The sequence below is a fragment of the Artibeus jamaicensis genome, unplaced genomic scaffold (assembly GCF_021234435.1).
Source record: "Artibeus jamaicensis isolate MK-2021 breed Jamaican fruit bat unplaced genomic scaffold, CSHL_Jam_final contig_384, whole genome shotgun sequence".
NCBI lineage: Eukaryota > Metazoa > Chordata > Mammalia > Chiroptera > Phyllostomidae > Artibeus > Artibeus jamaicensis.
In genome coordinates, this window is record NW_026521810.1 from 21445741 (window position 1) to 21460444 (window position 14704).

A 14704-nucleotide genomic window follows, 5' to 3' on the forward strand; every position below is an offset into this window, starting at 1 on the left:
TCTGGACTGATTGCTCATCTTTTGCAACTATAATTATCCCTTTGAGAAAATGGCTTTGTTTTGACAACTTCTCTCTGTCAAATATTCTGCTATAAAATAGCAAATACTCCAGAGCTAACAGCATGTTGTTCACAATACTGTGAAGAAAATTCCGCATACAATAGGCTGTAAGAAGTACTTTGGTAGAATTATGCATGGGAGAGTGTGGGAACAGGGTGGGAGGGGCATTTAAATTGGTCTTCCCATTGAAATTGTCAGTTGAGCTGCAGGGTTAAAGAGAGGGGTGTGCTCAGTTGCTCTCAGTTTGTTCCAGGACAGAAGTGAATTCCAGATACCATTTTATTGAAATGGTTAAGGGTTATGGCCTGACTGATGTTAATTAATATTTATAAATAGACAAAAACAACCAGTAAGTCTTTGCTAAAGGCAAGAAAAGTAAAATAAATAATCAGAAGGCAACAGCAGTTCACTCAGCCCTATGAGGCAATTGATAAAAAAAATTCATTCCACTGGTTACTCAGTATAATTCAGTATTCCCAGGCTGAGAGACCAAAATCAGCCACGGCACAGAGGACACTGAATGAAAAGGCTGTAATGTTCCCAAATTCTCAGAATGAATTTGATTAACTGCAAAGAAGTTTCTTTTGTCCCTGAAGGAAAAGCAACATGCATGCACATTTTTTCTGAAAAAAAATTTTATGATTTCAAAATAATCATAAGAAGTAGTCTTCATTAGTAAAATAATATCTCTTATGGTGGTTTTATATTTTTATGCTGTACTTATTTGTCATTGCAGAGAGGTAATTAAAGGTGGGGGTGGAGGGTTTTGACATTCGTAGTCCCTATGGCCTCTGAAGCACCTAATCCCTGACACGACAAGAAGACACGAGAGCATTCGGTTACAAATCTGAGAAGGTTTTTAACCAGCGCTCAGGTGAACAGAGCCAAGGAAATCCAAATACCAGGACTGCCGGCAAGCACTGGGTCTGAATAAATTTCTCTGCATTTGCGCATGTGTATAATAACAAGGAAATAAAATCCTTGGTGACACGGATACACCTGGGTGATTTATAATCTATTCTCAGAGATTCCATGTTTTGTGAAATAGGTATATGTTTTAAATCAGAGAAGAGAAACCTTTAAAATCAGCAAGTATAACTCTAGTGTGTGTGTGTGTGTGTGTGTGTGTGTGTGTGTGTGTGTGTCTGTATGAAAATACATTGAAGTTTAAAAAAGAAAAGAAATTTAAGTAAGCAAAAAGGTTAGTTAAAAATGATTGACTCTGGGTTGAATTTTTTTCCCCTAACTACTTTATAATTTTTAATTCTTTAAAATGTAATTTATATTTTATTTTTAATTATAATGGGAAAAACACTACTTAAAAATAAGTAAGGGTTGGTGGAGGTTAGAGAAAATGAGTTGGAATTCTCACTGTCACAATGATTAGAATATAATTGCTTTATTGGAAGTTGCTGCCCCAGCTAGAGTGGAGTCAAAGGACCTACATCCCCACAGGCTCTTACATATTGGTGCCTTTTCCTGGTGCACTCAACATGAGTAAAGGGGGCCAATTCCTTTAGGAAATACAAAAGGCATTCTCTAACCACCAAGTCAATTACTTAAAATAGTTTATCTTTCCAACCAGCAGATATCTAAGATAATGATTACATCATTTCAAAAAGCAAGTTCTTCCATGATCAACTGTCTTACCACATGTGAATAATTGTTGTGGTCAATGAACTATGTAAATCATTATTTTGAAGTCATTTTTTATTGGTGTCAGGACTTACTAAAATGACCTTAAGAAATAAACCACCTAGGAAAATTTTTTCTTGCTTTGAGCACATGGACATGCAAAAGAGACCTGTCATCTTCATATTAGTAGCTACGATGGTTTTTCTTTTACTGATGACAGAAAGCTCAATGTAAAGAACTTAACCAAAGACATACAGCTTGACCAAGGTGTACATTCAGCCTCGTCTTAGTCCTGAAGCCATACTGCTTCCACTAGACAAAATTAAATTTGATCGATAACAGGTTTTAAAATGAATGAAAAAATTAAAAATGGTTTCTGGGCATCAGCCCAGATCAGCTTGTTTGTGGGGAGTATCAGGGAGTTAGTGTAGTAAATGTATAGAGAATGAATGTTGCTCAGAAGCTACACAGATATTTAAGTATTTGGTCGGTTCTTCATATGTTTTTGTGTATTTCCCTGTGTGTCCATGGGGAATGCAGGAGTGAAATTCTCTCAATTAGGTCACTCAAGTGGAAAGAAAAATGTAGTAATTTGAAGATTATCATTTTTCATCATGATCATAAGATTGGGACTTAATGAAATGATTATTGTAATAAGAAGAATTATGTGTCTAAGCATAATATTACAAGGCAGAAGCCCATTGCTAAAAGGCAAGATTAACTCATGATCATTTGAGATTCCATCAGCATAAGTGATTATTCAAGAGCCACACAGTTTAATGTAAAGTATTTTTTAACCAAAATTAATTTCTACGCTAAGAGTATAATATAAAGCTTCACATGTGTCAAGAAAAACAAGTTCACTACTCTGTCCCTTGTTTATTTGAATACATTTCACTGAAATGTATGTCACTGGCACCTCAACTAGGCCTGGTATCAAACATGTTTAATATGATCTGTTTATATTAATGCCACGGATGCCATGATATGCTGTTTGCAAGGCTCCAATATTTTACAGACTTATTCTGTAGTGGTACCTGTGCAGGGGTGAATGAAGATCAAGGGCTGAATGTTAATTTAAACAAAAAGTCTGAATTTCTATTTATTTAAGGGTTTTAAAAATGTTTTTCATGGGGACACATTTAACTGCCCTCTCTCTCTTTCTCTATCTGTATCTATCTACATCTATATATTACAAAATTACAGAAAACAATACTAACTTTAACATGCTGAGTTTTAGCTACAACTGAAACAATCACCTTTTGTGCCATCCGAAGGATCAAAAGTATGTTTCCCTTTTTCCTCCTCATATAACCCACATTTTAAGAAGATAAATAATAATTCCTTCAGAAATTTTTGAAATGACAACTTTATTCTAATTATTTTTGGTACTTTGGATACAGATATTCGAAATGAGTATCTGAATGGTTTGAACAAATATAAATAACAGATTGTGATATATTTCAGATTTTTTTAAAGAAAAAAATTTCCAAAGAGATTGTAAAATATAAACTTAAGGAAAAATCCACATCAATGATGTTATATTAGAATAGGTAAAGCACCAAAGTGCATGATGGCACAGACTCATGGGTATATCGGTAGTACTGCTATTTTCACCTGTCAGCTCACTGCATGTTTTAGATAGCAATCAGAGCTCACACATTTAAATTCTATGTATTATTTTTGCATTTACACTTAAATGACAAAATAATGCCATGCAAATGAAAACCCCTATTCATACTGAAATGTAGGAAGCCACTTAAATATGAAAAAATATTGAAGAGTTTCTATGAAATAAATTCTAGCACCGAACATCATAATGGGACAGTCAACCACCCAGTGGGTCTCTGCAAGGATGGAAAGGCCACTTAGATAGAAGTAGTAGCTGCACCAGAGAATCCCACTAACACTCTTTCATTTGCACCAGCAAAAGCTGGAGCAAAGGGCAGCCTTTCTGCAGTTGATGGGAAGTACAAATTGATCTCATTATTCCCTCAGATTTCTACCAAACACTGGTGTCAGTTTCCTGGGATGGCCCTGCAGGGTGCCGCCTCCAGAGGGTGTTTGGCATGTATAGCTTTCTAAGCAAAGCAGGGCAGTGCTGCAGCTGGCTCCAAATGAAGGGAGTGGAGCCAGCTCTAAAGAGTGCTACTGACCCAGCTAACGCCTGCTGTGCTGAGAAATAAAAAAGAGAGACAATTTGGCAGAAAGGTGAAGCACTATGTCTCTGCTCTTTCTGGCTAGAGCTCCCTTGCTACTCCACATTGGCAAGTGAAAAATAGAGCAACTCGAAAACTTTCCCTTTATTCCTTTGTCTGGCCTGGAAATATTTGAACAGAGATCAACACCGTCTGTGATAGATATCATCTCAAATCTCAAATCAGGAGAAAAAATATTGACTGTCTGCACTTTGTAAGGGTGTAAAACTGTATTGGATATATACACGTTTTTAAAGAGCAGGTTAATCTAAGGTTGTAAGCCAATGCTACTACCTATGAGACAGATTTGGCATTTTGCTCTCCTGGATAATTTAAACCATCTTCCAGTTGGGCTCCCTGCTTCTAGCCTGACATCCTTTCTCTACATTCATGTCGGCACTGCAGCCAGAGTGATCTCTAAAATAAAAGTGTCAGGGGTGCAGGGTGATCCAGGGAGGCATCGCTTAGAAAGTGACCTTTGAGATGAGGCACGATGAAGAGAAGAAGGTGCCAGGTGATGATATTTGAAAAGACTGTTCTAGACAGAAAAACCAAAAGGCCAAGGCATTAATTCAGGAATAAAATGGGCTTCATGGAGGGACAAAAACAGGTGGGATGGTGTTAGTGCACTGACAGAAGAAGAAAAAGATGAAAGATTGTATCTGAGAATTAGGAAATGGAGAGTAGGAAGAGCACATTAATTCTTGCGGTACATGATACAGCATTAGAAGTATTTTTTACAGAAAATACGATGTTCTTTAGGTGTTTTAAGTAGGAGAGATATATGTATGACTTATATTTTAAAATATATTCTGGCTTTTGTACAGAAAATGAATGAAGGTAGGGAGGATGGGGGGAGCTCTTATTATAGTCCAATTGGGAAGTGAAAGTGATTGGATTAGTTATAGATTGAGAGATGGATTATGTGCTGTGTGTAACAGAACCTGAAGTAGTTTTAGATTTGTGTTTAGAGAGATGAGGACAGAAAAAACATCAAGGATGAATTTTTAGCTTAACCAACCCCCACTTACTGAAAATCTGAGGAAGAAAAATATTTTGTGACGAGAGAGGCAAATAAAGTGTTCTTATATGGCTTTACATTTAAAATGCCATTCATCATCACCCAGCCATTAGTATATGAAATGTTAAAAGGACTTATTTAAGAAAAAGATCAAAACTTATGAACATTAAAATGACAACAAACTCACAATTATCAACTACCGAATCTAAAAAACAAAAACAAACTAAGAAAACAACTAGAACAGGTACAGAATCGTAGAAATTGAGACCATTTAGAGGGTTATCAACTGTGAGGATTAAAGGGGAGAATGGGGGAAAATGTACAGGGATTAAGAAGTATAATTGGATTAAATTTAAAAGACAACCAACTGTATGGGAAAACATATTTGACAATGATACCTCAGACAAAGGTTTAATCTCCAAAATATACAAAGAACTTACACGACTCCACTCTAGGAAGACATCTAACCCAATTAAAAAATGGGAAAAGGACTTGAACAGACACTTCTCCAAAGAGGACATACAGAATATCCAGAGACACATGAAGAGATGCTCAATATCGTTAGCTATCAGAGAGATGCAAATTAAAACCACAATGAGATACCACTTTACACCAGTCAGGATGGCTATCATAAACAAAGCAACAAACAACAAATGTTGGAGAGGTTGTGGGGAAAAGGGGTCCTCAGTTCACTGTTGGTGGGATTGCAGACTGGTACAACCATTATGGAAAACAGTATGGAATTTTCTCAGAAAAATAAAAATGGACCTGCCTTTTGACCCAGCAATTCCACTGCTAGGATTATATCCCAAGAATCCTAAAACATCAATATCAAAGAACCTATGCACCACAATGCTCATAGCAGCACAATTTACAATAGCCAAGAGTTGGAAGCAACCTAGGTGCCCGTCAGTAAATGAATGGATCAAAAAATTGTGGTACATATACACAATGGAATTCTATGCAGCAGAGAGAAAGAAGGAGCTACTACCCTTTGCAACAACATGGATGGAACTGGAAAGCATTATGCTGAGTAAAATAGGCCAGGCATTGAAAGACAAATACCATATGATCTCACCTTTAACAGGAAGCTAAACAACAAAACAAACAAGCAAACAGAATAAAAACAAAGATACTGAAATAGAGAACAAGTGGGCAGTGACCAGAGGGGAGAGGGAAGGGAATTTAAGAGGAAAAATGGGGAAGGATTTTGAGGAACAAGTATGAAAGACACAGGGATGAGGACTGGGGTGGGGGGAAATGGGAGGGAGGTGGGGAGATAGGGCGGGGGGCTGGGATGGGAGAAATAGACAAAAAATTGTACTTGGAAAATAACTAAATAAAATAAAAAAAGAAGCATAATTGGTAGGTACAAAATAGATGGGGAGGTTAAGAATAGTGCAGCAAATAAAAATGCCAAAGAACTTACATGCATGACTCATGGACATGAACTAAGGGGGGGATTGGGACAACTGTAATAGTATAATCAATAATATATTCTTTAAAAATAAAATAAAACAAAATATTATCAGAAAGTTGGATTCTGAAATAGCTAACTCTGGGGAATGATTAGAGTTAGAGATATAGTTTGAAAGTCAATTAACATGTAGATAGTCTTTAAAAACCAGTGGACAAGAGAAATCATCAAGGGGAGAAGTAAAGAAGGTTTGGCAAAATGGCTCAGGGAAAAAAGTAATTGAGTTTTTCAGAGAATGAAGAGTCAGCAAAGATGAGTGGGGTTGGGGGATTATGACAGAAAATGAAGGATGTTACAGAAGTTTAGAGAAGGAAGTACTTCACTAGGAGGGCTTAAGTAATTATGATCAATATTAAAAAAAGGCAGAATATGATAAAGTCCGGATATATAACTTGGATCTTACAAATGAAGGTCATCATTGATCTTAATAAGAACCTTTTCAAGAGTGAATGGTTGGTAGCTCTATGTATGAAGCTGTAAAAGAGAGGCTCATACAGATGGAGGACATAAGGTCAAGGGAAGTTTCCATTTGATATAAATTACATTAAAACATGTTTGTGGGTAGGTAGGTGGAAATAAATCAATGTAAAGAGAAAGACTGGGAATGTTGGAGAGAAACGGGATCATTTCAAGAGTGAAGTCAAAGGGGGATTAAGAACAGACAGAAACTTGATGACAGAGGGACAGACTGACCTTACTTATGAACAAAGACAGCATACTTTAGTTCGAGAATGTGGAGGATTTGTGGAAAGAAGTAGGGAGGTGTTTTTCTACTTTATTTGATAAAAGGAAAATAAAATAGCTTCATATTTTATCAATTTCTCTCTAAACTATTAAGTAATATTGGTAGTTGAAATTTTGATTTGGGGGAAAATATTGAAGACTTCAGAGTTTTTATGTGGCACAGTAAATAGTAAGTAGTGCAGTGCACTAAGAATTTCTGGACTAAGTGCCCTCCTGAAATTCGTGAGCACAGGTGTAAGACAAGTTCAACCATTAAGAGTTCATGGTTTTCTGTAACAATGTTCAGTTGACTGGGTATAACTAGTTTTGAAATTTTGGTAAAATAGTTTGAAGTAGAAGAATTGAATACATTTAAGTATGTAGACAAGTTTACTAGTTATACAGAATGAGTGTAACTCATTCTGTATAACTCGATTACTAGTCTAGTCTAGTCTTAACTCGATTACTAGTCTAGCTATTTTAACCTTTCTCTATTTAAGTCATTAGCAGGATTGAGACACGAAAGCAAACAGAGCCATCTTCTCCCTCTGACACTAACTGGGTGATGTCCATAGCATTCTGAGCAGTTGCATTTAGCGGCTTTGCACAAAACACCAACAATTTCTACTGCAACCAGTTGAATTTTATGTTTAACCAGAGTCAATTGAGTTTGTTTCCAAACCTGTTTCCACCTTGTGCTCATTTGTAATGGTGCAATTTGATAAAATAGTAGATAAATGTTGAGAGCTGTTTATTTTATGAAAATCATCTTGAGTGTTTTTAGAAGCATGGTAAAAAAAATCACCGCAAACAATTGTTATATTGAATTAGATGCAGGTAAAATGACTCTGAATGATTGGGGAAAAGTAATAAAACAGATTCTGCTTTCAGATTCCCTGCATACTGTGTGTCTTTGCTCCATTTTATTTAATTTTTTGTTTTTTATTGATTTTTTAGAGAGAGAAAGGGGAGAGAAAGGGAAATATCAATTTGTTGTACCAATTATTTATTTACTCATTGGTTGCTTCATGTACATGCCCTGATGAGAGATTAAATTAAACCTGCAACCATAGTGTACTAAGCTGATGCTCTAAACAACTGAGCTACCTGGACAGGGCCAGTGTTTGCTAGTGTTATAAAAATATAAAAGATGGATCTCCATCCAAAAATAAATGAAACTATATTTATATTTCTTAAGTTAAAATGCTCACAATGATTTTAAAATTATAAAATAATTCTGTATATTCTTTTATAAATCCTTGCCTTAATAGATCTTTTGGAATAATTGACCAGTTATGGTCCCAGTCTCCTGTTATAGTAACACAAGTATGTGATTGCAAACTATGAAAGGATATAAGGAGTTATGAGAGGAGATAACAGAGGAGGGTATTTGTTATGTGGGGTATTTAAAGTAGCTTTGAGATGGTATCTGGAAGATGAGCAGATGCTACGTAGATAAATAAGGGGAGAAATTGTTCTGGAGAGTAGCAATGTTGAATAAACTTGATCAGCATGAGGCAAGACAGGAGAAAAAATTATAGAGAACCAAGATAAGTAAAATTATAAAGGTATATATGAATGGATATGAAAATAAATGTGAGGGCATTAAAAATATATAGGAAGATAACTCAACAATATAACTTTCATAGTAAATGCAATGAAAATGAAATACAATGGAAACATCACAAACAGAAAGATAAAGAAATATTGACAAACCAAAGAAATGCTGAAGACAGTGTTACTGTAGATAGGAAGATTTACATCAAAGAAAGTAAAATTGAAGTCTACAAGCAATTATCCAATAACACTGATCATTATTTTAATGTGTAATATAGAGTTAAAGCACACCATAATGAATCCTTATAAGCCAATACCTTAAAATAAACATTTGCAAAAAAAACTTTAAGAAGAAACTGGTAAAATCAAAATTAATATATATCTATTTTGGTAGATCAAAATTTGACAAAAATGTGGATTTTTGATTTAAATAACATTAAGAGTAACTTTGGGTTAGTAATTCTATATCAGACTTTCTCCCCTATTATCAGAATATTATTTCCAAATATGCATAGAATAGTTGTATAAATGATCATTTAAAATATCACAATGAAACCATCAATAGATTTGGTTGAGACAATAGGAAGCAGTTAACCTTTTTAAAAGTACACTGAAAAAAAGCTCGGAAGTTGAAAATATAAATCTTAGCTCTTCTAGTGACCATAGTATACTAAGTTAAGTAATAAAATGTTGGCTGAAAAAGCCATTATTTTAGCTACTTGTAACTTTTCCCCCATATCACTTTCTATTTTTGTGTGTGGCTCTCCAACATGACCATCTATATGAAGTGCAGGATGCAGTTCAAAATGACAGCATGAAGCCCCTTGTTGAAAATCACTAAGAATGCTCAACCAAGGGCAGTGTCCTTCTGAGCCTGAGGCCCCATGTCAACGCACAGGCCGCTGTCTGGGAGACCTCCATAGCACATTCCTTTGTCTCCTAATGTGATCCATTAAAATGATTTTAAACCTTTTTTCTACCCATCTTTCTACTCACATTGCTTTCTGAAGCTAGTTGATTTCAAGTTCAGGTTTTCTTTCATTTGGGATCAATTTTCTTATCTGAATCCTTTGCTTTGAGTTGAAAGTCATACATTGTTTTATTACCCGACTCAATTCTTATTTTTTCTTTTTTTTTCATTCAGAAGTACGCAAAGAGAGGTGAGTTTGAAAGCCACAAAGAAGTGATATACAGTCCCTTTCTCATCTTAACTCTTACTCTCCTCTCTACTTATTTCTGCCCAAGAATTACTACCTGATCCCTTTATGAGAATTTCTTTAGTAATAATAATAGTAATACTAGCTGCTAACATGGTTTCAGGCACTTACTCTGAATCATGCAACGCTTCTAAATATTTTATATATTACTTTAATTATACCTCAAAATAGATAGGTTTTATTTTTGTTTTGCAGATATGGAAACTCAGTTTAGTCACTTGCTCAAGGTCACATAGCTGGTAAACAGAGACACTGGGATTTAAACCCAAGCCTACCTGACTCCAGAGCCCAAATTCCTGGCTCTTAATCATTATCCCCTTAGGCTAACACTCTCTTAGAACAGCCTATGAAGTCTGCCTAATTATTCTTTTCCAGTTTCAAATGTTTCCAGAAAAATAATTTTTCAGGCTCTCACCTTCTATCATCTGCCCTAGCCTCTCCCCATTTATAAACAACTTCTTTAAGATGACTAAGGAAAAACTACACTAGTGACCATTCAGTATGGCTTTAGAACTGAAAGCCCCACATCCTGGGAAACCCCTTGATCCCAAATAAATCAGAATACTTGTCCATCTTAGATAGCACATGCTGTAGGATCACTTTCCCTGCTTAAATAACTGAGAAATCTACTGACAACCTTACTTAGTAAATCCAGTGACAATGGATCCAAGTTTCTCTCTGCTCCCTTTGATATAGTGCAGAAACAAGATTTGAAAATGATTTTACACTAGTTTTACTGTTACAATATAGCCTGTTCTATCTTGCACTCCCTGTTGCACCTTCAGGATCCATTCATCAGAAAGAACATTAAAATAAGTTCATGACTCATTCATTATTAAACTCTCCGAATGTTTTTATATCTCAATTCTTCATTTTATTTTATTATTTGTAAAGTATTTTTATTGATTATACTATTACAGTTTTTTCCATTTTTTCTACCTTTTATCCCCCCTACCTGGCCCCCCAACCCTCCAGCACCCCCACTTAGTTTATGTCCATGGGTTGTACATATAAATTCTTTGAGTCCTCTGTTTCCTATACCATTTTTATCTCTCCCCATCTGTTTTATGCCTATTAATTATGCTTCTTTTCCCCTGTACCTTTCTCCCCCATTCCTCCCTTCCCCATTCCCACTGAACTCCCTCTGTGTGATGTTCATTTCTCTGATTCTGTTCCTGTTCTGGTTGGTTGCTTAGTTTTTGTTTTCATTGTTTTTCTTTTCTTTTAGGTTCATTTGTTGATAGTTGTGAGTTCATTATCATTTCACTGTTCATAGTATTTATCATCTTTTTCTTAGATAAGTCCCTTTAACATTTCATATAATAAGGGCTTGGTGATGATGAGCTCCTATAACTTGACTTTATCTGGGAAGCACTTTATCTGCCCTTCCATTCTAAATGAAAACTTTGCTGGATAGAGCAATCTTGGATGTAAGTCCTTGCCTTTCATAGCTTCAAATACTTCTTTCCAGCTCCTTCTTGCCTGCAAGGTTTCTTTTGAGAAATCAGCTGATAGTCTAATGGGAACTCCTTTCTAGGTGACTGTCTCCTTTCCCTCTGCTTCTTTTAGTATTCTCACTTTGTCTTTAGTGTTTGGTAACTTAATGATGATGTGCCTTGTTGTGTTCCTCTTTGAGTCCAACTTCTTTGGGAATCTCTGGGCTTCCTGAAGTCTATTTCCTCTGCCAGAGGAGGGAAGTTTTCTTTGATTATTTGTTCAAATAAATTTTCAATTTCTTGCTGTTGTTCTTCTCCTTCTGGCACCCCTGTAATCCGGATATTGGAATGTTTCACGTTATCCCAGAAAATCCTCAGCCTCTCTTCATTTTTTTAAATTCTTTTTTCTTCCTTTTCTTCTGGATGGATGTTTATTTCTTCCTTTTGTTACAAATTGTTACTTTAAATCTTGGTTTTCTTCTTGTCACTGTTGGTTCCCTGAACATTTTGCTTTATTTCATCTTGGGTATCCTTCATTTTTTTTTTTTCCATTTTTTGACCCAGCTCAATCAGACCTGTGAGCATTTTGATTACCAGGGCTTTAAATTCTCCATCAGATAGGTTGGCAATCTCCTCATCACTTAATTCTGAAGTTATGCTCTGTTCTTTCATTTGGGCCATATTTCTTTGTCTTGGTGCAGTTGATAGGTTGTAAGGGGGCAGGGCTTTAGGTATTCACCTGGGCAGGACAGCACTCTTTGCCATGCTGTGGCACTGCCTGTGGGGGAATGGCTGGTGAGGGAATAGTACAGCCGACCTGCTGGTCTATAGCTCACTTTTCAACTCTCATGTGAGGCTGGGAGTATCTCCCACCATGGCAACCCCAGTTGCAGTCCACAGTCTTCTCTGAGTCTCAGTTTCCCCTTAAGACAGCCCCTCCTGTGCAGCCCACTGAGCCCGGCAGCCAGCTCCTTCCCCACGGCAGTTTTTCTGAGTCGGCCGAGCAGTTTGCCAGTTTACCAGTCTGGTTATTCTTGTTGATTTTTTCTTTAATTCCTTAGTTGTTGGAGTTCCATGAAGTTTGATTTTTCTGGTGCTTTTGGTCGTGTATTAATTTTAGATTGGTTGTTATCTTCCTTTTGGTTGTGCAAGGAAGCAGAGGGTTTCTACCTACACCTCTATCTTGGCTGAAATTTATATCTCAATTCTAAGTAATAGAACATTTGCTTTTATTGATTTCAGTTATTTCCTTTACTCCCACATTCAATCCATCACCAAGTCTGCCACTCACATATGTCCTGAATTTGTCACTATCTCCAGAAACTCACTGCTGTTATTCCTACTCTGTGCTGTGTGTACCACTACAATAACTTTCTAAATGGTCTCTCTTTACCCGCTTCTTTCTTTAGTAAGCCATTCTCATCATAACTGTGAAAGTCACTTTTCAATCTTCAATCAGATCATCCTCTGATTAAAACCTTTTGGTGGCTTTCAACTGCATGTAAAACAAACCCTGAACTCGTCCCAGTGATCTGGAAGGATTACCCACATACCTTGTCCTGCTTCTACCTCCTCAACCCCCTACCTACCTTCCCCCTCACTCCCTAGCCTTTGTGTGTCCTGTAGATAAAAGTTTACCAGACACACCTGGAATTTTACCTTTAAACACATCTAACTGATTGGAAACAAAAGGCCTTTGAACCTGCACAGACTACTTTGCCTGGAGAGCTTTGCTCAGCTCAGGGTCAGCTCTTTCTCATCATTCCTGTCTCAGTTCAGCCATCACATTGACAAACTTTTGAATCTTAAGTGGTCTCTCCCTTCTTATCCACTACCCTGTGGATTGTATCTAAAGTAATTATCACCATCTAAAATTATCCAATTTATTTACTTTTTTTAGTTTTATATACATGAAATGCAAAGCAAGATCTGTGAAAAGAATAGCTTGCTCTTACTGTATTATTGTTGCTTAAAATAATACCTAGCTAGGGTTTAGGAGACAAGAGTTTTTAAATGAATAATTACAAGTAGGAATAGCACAGGCCTCATTCTCTAACTCCTGTAAGAAAATTAGAATTACCAATAAAAGAATGAGCAAGCATACAGAAATGTTATCCCCAAGTGCAAAATAAGATAAAAATGCACCACAACTGATTTTGTATTCTGAGTCTCATCTCTAATCAAGTCCACTGAACCTCCATGTTTCATTTTCCAGCTCATCAGGAAAAACAGCACTGATGCTTAGGTTGCATCTAAAAATCAATCAACAAATATTTATTGATTGCCTTTTATAGGCATTGAACAGAACTAGGTGATGTGGGAAATTAAAAAATATAAAATGCAATGTTGTTATTACTGGTTGGAGGGGACTGGATGCTATCTAACAATGCAATAATGGGCTATATTTAAAAAGCTAAAGAAAGTCATAAAACACATGACTTCAGAAAGAGGTTATCTTCAGGTACAGCTTTAAAAATAAACCGGATTAGACTGGGATTGAAGAACAAGGCTTGCAAATGTAGATCTGATCCTCTCTAAAGGAATTGTGTGAAACAGTGTGCACATTGCCTTGATTATTGCAAAATTTACATGTAGAATCTGCAGAAAATAAATTAAAAAGTTATGTTTACTTAGACTGTGGAGAACTTTGAATGCTAACTGCATTTAAAAATTAAAATAGAGGTAATAAAGATTCAGAAAGCCTTTTCAGCAGGGGAGTAATTCTGGGGAAGTAGTTTGTTAAGAATTAATCTTTAGAAATATACATAACAGACAGGACTAGCAACCTATTGGAGCTGGAGATAAAAGTCGGATTATGATTGTCTAGATATAAGGTGATAAGTGCTTCAGTTAGAATATCTACATGAAAATTGAACAGGAGAGATAAAAATAGCAAGTGTTTAGTATGTGACCAGATGTTGCTTTTGGAAGACAAAGAATCAAATTCTCTGCTATTGTTTCAACTCTCTGAAATTTAAGAACCAATGGAGGCAAGGATAGTAAATTGAGATTCCTGTTAAACTTGATTTCTGCTTTGACAGAAAGATACGTTTTTTCCAGTTTCTAAAAGTCCAGTTCGGTCATGGTGCTAATCATGGGCAGTTAGATGAAAATAAATACACCTGTCTATCTTCTTCATTTTGCTTTATTATAAGAAAGAGTTTAATAAAAACAGAATCAAAGATTATATTAAGCCTTCTCTTATATCATTTGAGTTAAAATTTTAAGTTTAGTATATCTGGCTAATAAGATAGAGCAAAATAACTTTCATCATGTGCCTGTAATTTTGTACCTGATGCTGAGGGGGGTGTGTGAGCTGCTGGTGGTGGCTGTGAATGTTATGAAACCGCCAAACGGTGACATATCTCTCTAAAGCATAT